Source organism: Erinaceus europaeus, chromosome 17, assembly GCF_950295315.1.
Source record: "Erinaceus europaeus chromosome 17, mEriEur2.1, whole genome shotgun sequence".
In the NCBI taxonomy this organism is placed as follows: domain Eukaryota; kingdom Metazoa; phylum Chordata; class Mammalia; order Eulipotyphla; family Erinaceidae; genus Erinaceus; species Erinaceus europaeus.
The window spans coordinates 39990429-40005381 of record NC_080178.1 but is presented as its reverse complement, the minus strand read 5'-3'; the positions used below and the strand labels follow the sequence as shown (position 1 = coordinate 40005381).

The window sequence follows — 14953 nt, the reverse complement described above, 5'->3', positions numbered from 1 at the left end:
CGTTGACTTTGATGGGAAAAAAAAACATAGTGAGAAGGGAAAGGAAGGTGACACTAGGATGGAAAGAGTGTGACATCAAGTATCTCATGAATGAACAGAATTTTTTTAGCCAGTCGTGTTATAGAACTAGAGACACTTTTCAGCTTCTGCCTCACAGTGATAACATCAGTAGTGTCATCTTTCAATAGTTGCTTTTAGGAAGTGGATTGGGTTTTCTACATTTTAAATATTTTCTAAAGTGTTTTCTAGTTAGACGTTCTCACTTAAGGCAAATTGTTCTTCCTTAATAGAATATTAAACAAAGTACCCATACAAAGTTGTAAGGTTTTCACAGTCTCATTTGATTTTTACAGCTTGTGGTATATCCACTAGGGTTATTGCTGGCTTTCAGTGCTGACACTATAAACCCACCACCCCCAGAGGCCATTTCTTCCTTTTCCCCCACCCTTTCTATTTTATTTAATAAGACAGAAAAATTGAGAGGGGACAGGGGGATGGAGAAAGATCTGCAGATCTGCTTCACTGTTTGTTGAGTGCCCCCCAATCCCTGCAGGTGATAAGTGGGAGCTCGTACCCCAGTCCTTGCACATGGTAGGTAATGTGTGCATGCAACCAGATGCTCTACCAACAGCCCCCAGAGCATGTATTTTTTTTTTTAATCTTTAAAAAAATATTTATTTCCCCTTTTGTTGCCCTTGTTTTTCATTGTTGTTTTAGTTTTTATTGTTGTTGTTACTGATGTCATCGTTGTTAGATAGGACAGAGAGAAATGGAGAGAGGAGGGGAAGACAGAGAGGGGGAAAGACAGACACCTGCAGACCTGCTTCACCGCCTGTGAAGCGACTCCCCTGCAGGTGGGGAGCCAGGGCTTAAACTGGGATCCTTATCCCGGTCCTTGCGCTTGCGTGGCCTGTGCTTAATCAGCTGCGCTACCGCCCAACTCCCAGAGCATGTATTTTTAATCTTTGTTTAACAGATAGGGAAAGTCTAGATAGAAGAGGTTACTATCTTGCCTAGGAACGTGTAGATCCAGATACCATCTACTTCAATACCAAAATAAAACAAAGAAAAACTAGAACACTTCTTGGTCATCATTATGACTAAGAGAAAACTGAAGATCTATTAAATACGTAAACTTAAGATTTTCTTAGATACTAACAAACTGGACTTTTAGCCTTAAATAATCTTTAGGTTTTCCTCTATTAGAAACTTTTTTTATTGTATGTATGTTACTTTTAATTAAAAGTACAGGCCACAAAAGGTTTCTTCTCAAAAGAAAACCCACTATATAGTCAGGATTAGAATTCAAAGTAAAGAGAAAAAAAAAAATGAGGTGAGACTTAACACTGTAATAATCAATTAAGGAACTGATAAATTGCCAGGAAATTTAAGTGTTGCTTAGTCATAGGATCTTTCTATCTGCAAATTGAGCCACACTGCTGATCATCAACCCAATAAGATGATCATGGACTCTTGAACTTGCAAACATGTTTGGTAGTAGTTTCTATTTTAAAAAGTAAAGTACATAAAATTGTGGCAGTGGCTAGATGCAGTCTCTATTGTATTTGGCCTAAAGATATATTTATTTACCCTTTTGTTGCCCTTATTCATTTTATTGTTGTTGTAGTTATTATTGTTGCTATTGATGTCGTCGTTGTTAGACAGGACAGAGAGAAATGGAGAGAGGAGGGGAAGACAGAGGGGGAGAGAAAGATAGACACCTGCAGACTTGCTTCACCGCCTAAGTGACTCCCCTACAGGTGGGGAGCCAGGGCTCAAACCAGGATCTTTACACTGGTCATTGAGCTTTGTGCCACTTGTGCTTAACCCTCTGAGCTACCACCTGACTCCCTTTTCCTTTCTTTTTAAACCAGAGCACTGCTTAGCTCTGGCTTCTGGTGGTGCAGGGGATTGAAACTAGGACTTCAGAGGCTCAAGCATGAGAGTCTCTGCATAACCATTATGCTATCTTCCCCCACCCATAAGTCTTTATCACACAAAAATCAAGTTTCAGCTTTTTTGAAGAAAAAAATTAAAAGTTATAACAATATCTTTTAATTTTTTTCTTCAAAAAAAGCTGTAACTTGAGGCAAGCAGGTACCTAGAGTACACAGGAACAGAGAGGGCATTTCCAGAATATACACTCTTAATAAGTTCTGATGTACCCACAATCCTTTGGGTTTTTTTTTTTTAATTTTCTTTATTAGGGAATTAATATTTTACATTCAACAGTAAATACAATAGTTTGTACATGCATAACATTCCCCAGTTTCCCATATAACAATACAACCCCCACTAGGTCCTCTGTCATCCTTCTTGGACCTGTATTCTCCCCTCCCACCCACCCCCACCCCAGTCTTTTACTTTGGTGCGATATGCCAATTCCATTTCAGGTTCTACTTGTGTTTTTTTTTTTTTTTTTTCTGATCTTGTTTTTCAACTTCGGGCTGAGAGTGAGATCATCCCGTATCTATCCTGTTTCTGACTTATTTCACTCAACATGAATTTTTCAGGGTCCATCCAAGATCGGCTGAAGACGGTGAAGTCACCATTTTTTACAGCTGAGTAGTATTCCATTGTGTATATATACCAAAACTTGCTCAGCCACTCATCTGTTGTTGGACACCTGGGTTGCTTCCAGGTTTTGGCTATTACAAATTGTGCTGCCAAGAACATATGTGTACACAGATCTTTTTGGATGGATGTGTTGGGTTCCTTAGGATATATCCCCAGGAGAGGAATTGCAGGATCATAGGGTAGGTCCCTTTCTAGTCTTCTGAGAGTTCTCCAGACTGTTCTCCACAAAGGTTCGTACAATTTACATTCCTTTGTGGGTTTTTTTTTTTTTTTAATATTTTATTTATTCCCTTTTGTTGCCCTTGTTGTTTTATTGTTGTAGTTATTATTGTTGTTGTCATTGTTGGATAGGACAGAGAGAAATGGAGAGAGGAGGGGAAGACAGAGAGGAGGAGAGAAAGATAGACACCTGCAGACCTGCTTCGCCTGCAGGTGGGGAGCCGGGGTTCGAACCGGGATCCTTATGCCGGTCCTTGTGCTTTGCGCCACCTGCGCTTAACCCGCTGCGCTACAGCCCGACTCCCCCTTTGTGGGTTTTCTTAAGCTCGAAGAATGCTTATAGGTTGATGTCAGCCATATGCCAATTATGTCCTTGTCCCAAGTGGGGATGGAAAGGGGGAGAGATATATCAACACCTACAGCACTGCTTTACCCCTGCAGGTGAGGACCGGGGACTTGAACCCTGGTTCTTGCACATGGTAATATGTGTGCTTAACCATGTGCAGTGTCTGGCCCCTTACTTCTTAATAGCAATTTAATAGTGGTTTACAGGATATGTTTAAAAGGGTATAGTTCCACACCACACATAGCATCAAAGTCCTGTGCCCCCTGGCTCCATAGATAGCCACCATAGATAGCTCAGTCTTAAGAGACAGGGTGGTAGCAACTGCTGTGTGTGTACACGTGCACACATTTATGTTCTAGTTGTCTATATTCCACATAGATAAAAAAACATTGTAGACTGTATTCTTTTTTTTTAAATTTTTTTATTATTATTATTTTTTTTTTGAGAGAGATGCAGAGAGAGACACACACATAGAAACACCAGAGCACTGCTCAGCTCTGGCTTATGGTGGTACGGAGGATTGAACCTGGGACTTAGGAGCCTCAGGCATGAGAGTCTGTTTGCATAACCATTATGCTGTCACCCCCACCCTGTAGACTGTATTCTTAGTCTTAGTGCCTTCTGATACTTGGGTGTTTCTTATTGTAGTTAACTATTGTACAGTCCTCTCATCCCCTTAAGAATTTAGTTTCGTGGGCCTAAGAGATAGCATGATGGTAGAACTTTGGACTTGTATGCCTAATATCTACATGTCTAATGTGAAACTCTCATATGCAATAAAATATATTTTAAAAAAGAAGAAAGCAGTTGCAGGGTTGGCAAGTTAGCTTACCAGGTAAGGCACATGCCTTGCCATGTACAAGGCCCAGGTTTCATTCCAAATATGGGAAATTGGTTTCTGAATATAAAAGAGGCCTGGTAAAATTGTGCATGCTTGAGGCGCTGGCTTCAAAGAACAACAAAACAAACTAAACAACCTTAGTTTCTGTATACAGCACTAAACCAGTGACACTTTTTAGTGTTTTGTTTCGTTTCAAGATAGACAGTGAATGAAGGAGACTACAGCACCAAAGCTTTCTTCAGAGCAATATGGGCTTGAGCCTGGGTTGTGCACATGGCAAAGCAGTGCACTATCCTAGGGAGTTATTTTGACAGCCTCTCATATTTCACTTCCCACAAAGGTGTTGGCCTGAGTCAGTGTCTTGGCCTGAGTCCATTAGCTGAACTGAAAGGCCTGTTTTTTTTTTTTTACCAGAGCACTGCTCAGCTCTGGCTTATGGTGGTGTGGGGGATTGAACCTGGGACTTGAGAGCCTCAGGCATGAAAGTCTCTTTGCATAACCATTATGCTATACCCCCACCCCTGTTTTTTTTTTTTTTTTTTGCCTCCAAGGTTATCACTGGGGCTCAGTACCTGCACTACAAATCCACTGCTCCTGGAGGCCATTCTTCCAATTTGTTGCTCTTGTTGTTGTATAGGACAGAGAGAAATCAAGAGAGCAGGACAAGACAGAGGGGGAGAGAAAGATAGACACCTGCAGACCTGCTTCCACCGCTTGTGAAGTGACTCCCCTGCAGGTGGAGAGCTGGGGGCTCAAACCAGGATCCTTATGCCAATTCTTGCACTTTGTACTATGGTGTGCTTAACCCGCTGCAATACCACCTGCCCCCCCTTTGATTATTATTATTTTTTTATTCTTCCCTAGAATAAAAAAATTATGACCACTTTGGTCATAATTTTGAACTTATTGCCAGTAGTTCAGCCTCTTCCATGAGCTCAATCTACTCTCCAAGTACTAGGCCCTTTCCAGCTCACTAATTCTAGCACCTCATCTCCAGTGAGTCCTTGATCCCTGTGGAGAGTGTTAGTCATTGACACCACCACTGTTTCACATCTCTCAAGTACTCTTTTTTTTTTTTTAACCAGAGCACTTCTCAGTGCTGGTTTATGGTGGGGGGGGGGGGGGGGATTAAGCCTGGGTCTTTGGAGCCTCAGGCATGAAGAGTCTCTTTGCATAACCATTATGCTACCTACCCTCCACTCTCAAGTACTCTTAAGGACCAGGTGGTGGCACATAGGGTTAAACACACATATTACAAAGATCAAGGACCTGCACAAGGATCCCAGTTCAAGTCCCCCCCCCCACCTGGAGGGGGCCACTTTACAGTGAAGCAGGTGTGCAAGTGTCTTTTTTTTTATATATTTATTCCCTTTTGTTGCCCTTGTTTCATTGTTGCAGTCATTATTATTGATGTCGTTGATGTTGTTGGATAGGACAGAGAGAAATAGAGAGAGGAGGGGAAGACAGAGAGGGGGAGAGAAAGACACCTGCAGACCTGTTTCACCACTTGTGAAGTGACTCCCCTGCAGGTGGGGAGCCGGAGGCTAGAACCAGGATCCTTACACTGATCCTTGCACTTTGCGCCACGTGTGCTTAACCTGCTTCGCTACCGCCCAACTCCCTCTGCAAGTGTCTTTCTATTTTCTCTTCCCCTCTCAATTTCTTTCTGTACAAAAAAAAAGTCACAGGAGCAGTGGTTTCTTTCTTTCTTTTTTTTAAAGATTTTATTAATTTATGAGACAGACAGGAGAGAGAAAGGACCAGACATCACTCTGGCACGTGCTGCCGGGGATCAAACTCGGGACCTCGTGCTTGAGAGTCCAAAGCTTTATCACTGCGCCACCTCCTGCACCACTTTTTTTTAAAAATACTTTTAATTCCCTTTTGTTGCCTTTTTTGTTTTATTGTTGTAGTTATTATTGTTGTTATTGATGTCATCGTTGCTGGATAGGACAGAGAAATGGAGAGAGGAGGGGGAAGACAGAGAGGGGGAGACATAGACACCTGCAGACCTGCTTCACCACCTACAGGTGGGGAGCCGGGGATCCTTACGCAGGTCCTTGTGATTTGTGCCACCTAAGCTTAACCAGCCGTGCTACAGCCCGACTCCCAGGAGCAGTGGTTTCTTAGTGCGGGCACCTAGCCCCACGCTTGCTTACTCTCAACACCCTTATACCTTTATCTGTTCATTGTATTCACATAGCTTAAGCATAACTTGATTAAATACCAACTGCTTTCTAATTTCACTCAAATGTGAAACAAAACAAAAATTGGAGAGTGCAGTAGGATAGTCCTTTCAAAAAGCTTTGCTGTTGGGCTGGGTGGTGGTGCACCTGGTTGAGCACACACACTACAGTGTGCAAGGACCCAGGTTCAAGCCCCTGCTTCCCACCTGCAGAGGGAAAGCTTAACAATGGTGACAGAGTGCTACAGGTGTCTGTCTCTCTCCCTCTCAATTTCTGGCTGTCTCTACCCAATAAAGATAATAATAATAAAAAAAAAACTTTAAAAAAGTTTTGCTGTAAAGAAAAGTTTTTCTTGTACTATCTTACCACTTCTAAAGCTTCTTTCTCCCTGGAGGTGGGGACTGGGATCTTGAACTGGCACCCTTGCACACAGTAATATATGTGCTTTACCAGGTGTGTCAGCCCCTATTAGTTATTTCCCATACACAAATGTCCTGATAGTTTTTTACCAGAGCACTGCTCAGCTCTGGCTTGTGGTACTAGGGACTGAATCTTTGCATAACCATTATGCTACCCCCTGCCTTTCCTGATAGCTTTCTCATCTTAAAAAACAAACTCTTAAACTCAGTCACCCATAAAGACACTGGGAATGATGAATTGGTCATGCAGGCTCTAAGTCCCAGTGATAACCCTAGTAGCAATTTAAAATTAAAAAAAAAAAAAAGGGGGTCGGGCAGTGGCGCAGTAGGTTAAGCGCACGTGGCGCAAAGCGCAGGGACCGGCGTAAGGATCCCGGTTCGAGCCCCCGGCAGGGGAGTCGCTTCACAGGCGGTGAAGCAGGTCTGCAGGTGTCTATCTTTCTCTCCCCTTCTCTGTCTTCCCCTCCTCTCTCCATTTCTCTCTGTCCTATCCAACAACGAATTGCGTCAACAAGGGCAATAATAATAACCACAATGAAGCTACAACAAGGGCAACAAAAGGGGGAAAAATGGCCTCCAGGAGCGGTGGATTCATGGTGCAGGCACCGAGCCCAGCAATAACCCTGGAGGAGGAAAAAAAGGAAAAAATGTTATAGGAAAAGGAGTTTTCAGCTCTATAGAATTAATGCATGATTGCCCTTAGCAAGGACACAGGGATCACTCACAGCAACAGGAGAAAAGGTTGATCTGAGAAATGAGCTAGGGGTATGGGATGACCTGCCAGCGCCTATGTTCAGCAAAGATGCAATTACAGAAGCCAGAACTCCTACCTCTGCACCCCAAAATAATTTTGATCCATACTCCCAGTGGAGGAGAAGTGATAGGAGGAAGAGAATGAGAAGGTTCTGATCCTCCAGCTCCATCAGTACCCATAGAGAAGAGGGAAAAGGGAGGAACATTTGGATGTAGGGTCATGAAGTGGCCTGGAGGAGAAAAGAGGACTGGATCGGGAAGAAAACAGGCAATTATGTTCAAATATAGACAGTTTTTTTTTCCCCTTTATTTATTGGATAGACACAGTCAGAAATCGAGAGGGTAGGGGGAGACAGAGGGAGAGACAGACAACTGCTGCCTTGCTTCACCATTTGCAAAGCTTTTCCCCTGCAGGTAGGGACTGGGAAATTGAACCTAGATCCTTGTGCACTGTAATGTGCACTCAACCAAGTGTGCACCTCTTCACCCCTCTAGACAGATAGTTGTAGAGATGATAGTTAACTCATGTCTGCAACCTTGGGTGAACTGCAGAGGTTTGCAATGGTGGGATTGGGGCTCAGAACTCAGGGTAGGAATGGTGTGACATGTAATTTTGTAAATTAATATTAGATCACTAACAAGTAAAAGGTTGATCTGGGCAAAAGAAAAGTTAAGGAAGCAGATGTGGTGGTGGGAGTTTGTTTTCTTTTGAAGCATTCAGGTTAGAAACAGAGTCCATCAAGGTGCTGACAATAAAGGTGAGAGCAGGTTGGCTACAATTTTTTAAAAATATTCTTTTAGGGGGTCTGGCGGTGGCACAGTGGGTTAAGTGCATGTGGCACAAAGCACAAGGACCGGCTTAAGGATCCCGGTTCGAGCCCCCGGCTCCCCACCTGCATGGGAGTTGCTTCACAGGTGGTGAAGCAGGTCTGCAGGCGTCTATTTTTCTCTCCTCTCTGTCTTCCCCTCCTCTCTCCATTTCTCTCTGTCCTATCCAACACAAACAACATCAACAATGGCAATAATAATAACCACGAGGCTACAACAACAAGGGCAACAAAAGGGGGAAAAATGGCCTCCAGGAGCGGTGGATTCATGGTGCAGGCACCGAGCCCAGCAATAACCCTGGAGGAAAAAAAAAAAAAAAGGAAAAAAAATTCTTTTATTTTATTTAATCTTTTAATGAGAAAGAGAAAGGAAAACTAGAGCACTGCTCAGCTCAGGCTTATGGTGGTACTGTGGATTGAACCTTGGACTTTGGAGCTTCAGGTATGAGTCTTTTGCATAATCACCATGCAGTTTCCCCACCCCCTCGCCAAGTCTTCAACACTGAAATTCTTGTCAAAGCTGCCAATGACCTCATAATTAAGTTCTCATCCCTCTTGTCTACCAGCAACACTTGATACAAGAGGCTGCTCTATCCTGAAGACACTTCACCTGCTTCCAGACCTTAGTTTCTTCTTTTTCTCCTCAAACTAAATGGTGAGTTTCCCAGGGATCAGTTCCCTAAACTCTATATTTACTCCTAATTTTAGATAGTCTTGAGACTTTTTAATAACTATATCCTAACAACTGCCAGATCTACCCCATCAAGTTTGTACACCTGTCCTGAACTCCAGACTCCTTGGTACAGTAGACAGTGCTACCTGTGCCTAGCAGACAACTCAAACTGGCAAATCTAGTTTTATTTCACACTTCACAGTTGATCCAGTGTACTGATGGGTGGTATTATATATATGTATTATCAATATGACCATAGAACAAGAGTGGTACAACTCTATACAACTTCTACCATCCCCTACCTTCAAAATTTTCCTATTCTTTATTACCTCCGGGAGTATGGACCCAGGATGACTATGGTGGAAGGTCTGGCTTCTTTAATTGCTTCTTTGCGGAACACAGGCATTGGCAGGTTGATCCATACTCCCAGCCTGTCTCTCTCTTTCCCTAGTGGGGCAGGGAGAGGTGGTGTTCCAGGACACATTGGTGAGGTCGTCTGCCCAGGAAAGCCAGGTTGGCATCATGGTAACATCTGCAACTTGGTAGAAAAAGCTCCATATCTAATGAGTGACATTTTTTTTACCTCTCCATGGGCTTAAATAGCTCAGTGCTTCCCCCCAATGCTGTGGCTCTCTCATATGTCAGGGCTAGAATCACAAGTAGGACCTACTGAAACATCTGTCTTCTTTTAACCAGAGCACCAATCAGCTCTGTAGGTGTTGGAGCTCAAACACAGGATCTCTTATAGCAAATCCACTGAGCATTCTCCCTGGCTGCCCTTATCAACTCTAAGCAGTAGTTCAATAAATATTGTTGTTTGTCTTCTTGTATACAAGTGTTTCTCTTAGGGCAGGTGTCCATGTTTCTCAATATGGCTTCCTAGTGGAGCTGAGTCAACCCACCACCTACAAACTCTTGTTCAGATGACTGCAGTAACTTCTTACTGACTGACCCTATCAAAACAATTATGCCACAACTTCCTACTTCAGATTCTGTCTCTTTTTTTCTATTTTGTTGAATAGTAGAGATAAATTGAGAGGGAAGAAGTAGAAAGGAAGAAAGACTGACACCTTCAGACATGCCTCACCATTCTGCAGGTGGGGACCATAGGCTTGAACTGGGGTCCTTGTGCTCATTGGGTATGCTACCACACAGCCCCCAATACAGCTTTTTAATTTTTTGAATATTTATTTGTTTTCCATTTTGTTGCCCTTGTTGTTTAACATTGTTGTGGTTATTGATGTTGTTGGATAGGAGAGAAATGGGGAGAGGAAGGGAAGACAGAGAGGGGGAGAGAAAGACACCTGCAGACCTGCTTCACCACTTGTGAAGTGACTCCCTTGCAGGTGGGGAGCCATGGGCTCAAATCGGGATCCTTAAGCCGGCCCTTGCGCTTCGCGCCACGTGCGCTTAACCCACTGCGATACCGCCTGACTCCTCCCAATACATTTTTTAAAGACTCCTTTATTTTGAGAAAGACTTAAGTACACATAGGACCAAAGCATAAGGACCTGTGCAAGAATCTGGGTTGGAGCTCCTGCTCTCCATCTGCAGAGAGGTGCTTCACAAGCAGTGAAGCAGGTCTGCAGGTGCCTACTTTTTTTTTCTCCCTTGCTATTCCAATAAAACAAACAAACAAAAAGAAAAAGGCACCAGGAGCAGTGGATTCTTAGTGCTAGCACCAATAACTCTGGAGGCAAAAAAAAAAAAAAAAAGACTAAAGTGACACTAAAGTCACATGCAACACTGGGAATGCCTCACATCCAAGCATTCACTTTACATGCTGAGCCGCCTCCTATTCACAAATGAAAATTATATTCCTGGGGTTAACAGAAATAAAGGCATATGAATCAGGGTGGGAAACATACTTAGTTAAAATACTTTATTTTAATGACAGAGAAAGGCAGAGAGAAACCAGAGCCCATTCTCTAAGGGTGGTGCTAGTGATTGAATCTGAGACCTCAGAGCCTCAGGCATGAGTCTTTGCATCACCATTACGTTGTTTCCTTAGTCCAGAAACATAGTCTGTGACTCAAAGGTCCACGTTCATTCCCTGGCACTTTCATACATGCCAGAGTGAAGCAGGGCTCTGGTGTAATAATAAATGTCACTGCAACACTACTTTAGTGATGAATAACTGGGAACTTAAATGATCATCAAGAGAATACTGGATTATTAGTACTACAGAACTGCCTTTACCAAACTGTATGTACTTCAGTACTCTTGATACACCAGAGAAAAAGTTAAAAACATGCAACCTAATATTTTTATAGGAAAAATGCATGTGTAACAAAATACACACACATAGTTATGTACCAAATTTAAAATAGTGGTCATATCTGAAAGAGATGGGACTGGAAGGAATATAAAGGGAACTTCCACTTTTTCTATTACTTTTCATTCTTGGTTGCACTTAAGTATATTGGTATGTATCACATGCTTTTTTTTTTAAAAGTATTTATTCCCTTTTGTTGCCCTTGTAGTAGTTATTATTATTATTGCTGTCATTGTTGTTGGATAGGACAGAGAGAAATGGAGAGAGGAGGGAAAGACAGAGAGGGGGAGAGAAAGAGAGACACCTGCAGACCTGTTTCACCGCCGGTGAAGTGACACCCCTGCAGGCGGGGAGCCGGGGGCTCAACAAGGATCCTTACTCCAGTCCTTGCACTTTGTGCACTTTTTTTTTTTCTTTCCTTTTTTCCCCCCTCCACAAAACACTGCTTATCTCTGGCTTCTGGGCACTCCTTGAATTGTATTTTTTTTTTTGCCTCTAAGGTTATCATTGGGGCTTGGTGCCAGCACTACAAAATGCACTGCTCCTGGCAGCCATCTTTCCCCCATTTTTTCTTGGAAAGGACAGAAATTGAGAGATGGGGGACGTAGAGAGGAAGAAAGAAAAAGACAGATACCTGCAGACCTGCTTCAAGCTGAGGACTCAAACCCGGATCCTTGTGCAGATCTTGCACTTAGTACTATGTGCACTTAACCACCCCTTGAATTGTAAATCTATTAATACATTTTCACATATTCTTTCTGTGCTCATGCCTGTGTCCCTTCTTATCATGTCACCAGTAACAGTGGATTAGAGTCCACCCTAATTATTTCAATTATTATTTAATTTGTTTATCTCTAGAGAAACCATATTTCCAAACAGGGTTTGAGGCTCTAGGGGTTGGGTTTTTAGTTTTCCATCAGAGATGTCCTGTAAATAACTGACAAAATCCTAATTATAGATACTGAGATTATTCTGTTTGATTATTCTGTTTTCTCAAATTAGGTTGCAATAAGTATTCCTCCATATGTCTTTTACTAATGCGAATTTTATTCAAGCCAGGATCCAAGCATTGTTCCCATTTGGGGTCATCTGCCACTGTGAGAATCTGGGTAGCTGTAGTGCCACCCCACCACCCAGCCCCCAATGCAGAAACAGAAGGGTCCAGATACTGTGTCTCTGTCACTGGCAACTAAAGCACATGGTGCCACACAAGAAGATAATGACGCAAAGAACTGGAAATAAGAGGTCAGTTGAACAGCAGCAGAATCATAACACCTTATGTAAACCACCCCTAGGTTCCTATCTTACGAGTCTGATTTATTTCACCCTTCACAGCTCATTCAAGTTATTTAAGCTGATAATTTTGGACATACTTTCATGAACTTAAATTGATGCACTATCCTGTTTTTACAATAAAAGCTCTACTGTTATTTTAGGAGGATATATACAGGTACCTCAGATATACAGTGGGGGTTTGGTTTCATACCACTGACTGGAACCACAAAAATATAGAAATAAAGCCAGTCATATATCCTTTTTGTTTCCCAGGCATGATGAAAATATGTACAATATGCTATGTATGGTTAAATGTGCAACAGCATTATGTATTAGAAAACACTGTAAAAAAAAAAAAAAAAAAAGAAAACACTGTAAGCTAATGCTATTGGAGAAACTAACTTTAAACTTATAAAAAATACAAAATTTGAACTGGGAAGATAGCATAGAGATTATGCAAGATGTTCCTCCCTGAGGCTGTAAGGTCCCAGGTTCAATCCCCAGCACCACCATAAGCTAGAACTGAACAGTTTTTCTTTGTATCACTCAGTAATTTTTTTAAATGCAGAATTTATGACAATAAAATGGAATTTACCTATATTTGCTTTTAAAAATACTTTATTTACTTACTGAAAATTAGCAAGGTAGAGAAAGAGCCAGACATCACACTGGTATATGTGTAACTGAACTCAGTACCTCATGCTTGAGAGTCCAATGCTTTATCCAATATTTTTATTTTATTTATTATTTTTATTTTATTTTCCAATATTCTTTATTTTATTTATTTTTTGCTAGAGACAGAGTAATTGGGGGGAGGAGGATATAGAAAAAGAAAAAGAGACACCAAGTGTACCACTGCCTGGCCCCTTGCTAGCATTAATATTTATTTGTTTATATTTTCTTTTTTTTTTTTTAATATTTATTTTATTTATTTATTCCCTTTTGTTGCCCTTGTTGTTTTATTGTTGTAGTTATTATTGTTGTTGTTGTTGTTGGATAGGACAGAGAGAAATGGAGAGAGGAGGGGAAGACAGAGAGGTGGAGAGAAAGATAGACACCTGCAGACCTGCTTCACCGCCTGTGAAGCGACTCCCCTGCAGGTGGGGAGCCGGGGTTCGAACCGGGATCCTTATGCTGGTCCTTGTGCTTTGCGCCACCTGCGCTTAACCCGCTGCGCTACAGCCCGACTCCCATTTGTTTATATTTTCACCAGGGCTATTGCTGGGGCTTGGTGCTGGTACTATGAATCCACTGCTCCATCAGCCACTTTTCCCCCACCCCCTTTTCTAGTTATTTGATAGGACAGAGAAACTGAGAGGAAAGACCCGAGAGGGAAAGAGACAGACACACACCTGCAGTAGTACTTGCTTCACCACTTGTGGGAATGGGGCTCAAACCCAAGTCCTTATTAATGGCAATGTATACACTTAAACAGGAACCAGGTGCACCATAGCACAGCCCTTGCCAAGACTGATTTTTTTAAAAAAATTATTATTAATGATATTATTCAGGAACACAGTAATATAAAAATTCTAGATTTATGAAGCTATCACAAAAAGACAAAACAATTATCACCTAAAGTACTTGGAGGACTCATCCCAATTTCATTGTTCCATTACAGAAATTGACTCAGGTTGAAAATTTCAAGTATAGCCTATGTTATAAAATAACAGATTGATGGAATAGAGTAAAAGGGGGTAAAAGCTAGTCTGTGTAGCTAGGCTGTATCTGAAAAGGCTACCTAGAGGTGCCTCAATAAATTAATCTGAGTCCCGAAGATCCTTTCCCCTGTGGAGAATAAGCAGAAGTTTCTCTGAGATGTCTTTCTCTCTCCTTCCCTTCCTCCTCCCTCTCTCTTTTTACGGAAAAAGGTATCCTTAACACTGTAAAAGGGTATATTTTAGATTCAACTTCCTTCTTTCCCATCCTATCTACTGTACCATCATACTCCTGAGCATTAGTAAATAGGCCTGTTAGATTAAAAGAAAATGCATATAGTAAAAGGGCTTATAGGTCTACTCACAGGTTAGCTAGACAAAGTTTTGGGATAAATAATAAGCTACAAATAACCTCTTGATAAAATGAATTCACCTTTGTTAATAAAGGTCATAGTTTTCTTAGCTGTTGTTGAAAACTTGTTGCCTCAGTATAATCTGTCTCAAGAAAGAACTGGGTCAGGTGAGCTTCTGAAGAAGGAAAAAGACTCTCATCAACACCCACTCCACAATAGAAGAGGCACCTAGTTCTTGCTTATACCTATGTGCAGAATCTGAAAAACAAAAAGTTGAGAGTGCTTATGATAGTAATGGCTATTGTTTACAAAATATCATGTTAAGAAATTTCTAATGAATATATAAACACTCTAACTGCTCTGTATTTATTGCTCTAGAACAAACACAGCTTTAAAGACTAAAATTTGGACACTTTGGAAATCAGGTCAATTATCCCGATAATGAACTGGTAAAAACATTAATTATCTGGGAATCGGGCAGTAGCGCAGCAGATTAAGTGCACATGGCACAAAGCGCAAGGACCAGCATAAGGATCCCAGTTCCAGCCCCC

At 41.7% G+C, this 14953-nt stretch overlaps 1 protein-coding gene across 6 annotated transcripts in view; it reads right to left on the bottom strand.

Moving 5' to 3' along the window:
• The window catches only part of CLNS1A (chloride nucleotide-sensitive channel 1A), a 59791-nt gene that overhangs the window by 31200 nt on the left and 13638 nt on the right, over nt 1–14953 (bottom strand). For 3 of the 6 annotated variants that reach the window (XM_060176703.1, XM_007529700.3, XM_060176704.1), the window contains exon 7: nt 12992–14660. The exons of the other annotated variants lie outside the window; for them this stretch is intronic. The gene's annotated coding sequence lies outside the window, so the exon portion shown is untranslated. Of the gene's footprint in view, nt 1–12991; nt 14661–14953 lie in introns of those variants that run through there. 6 annotated transcript variants of the gene reach the window in all.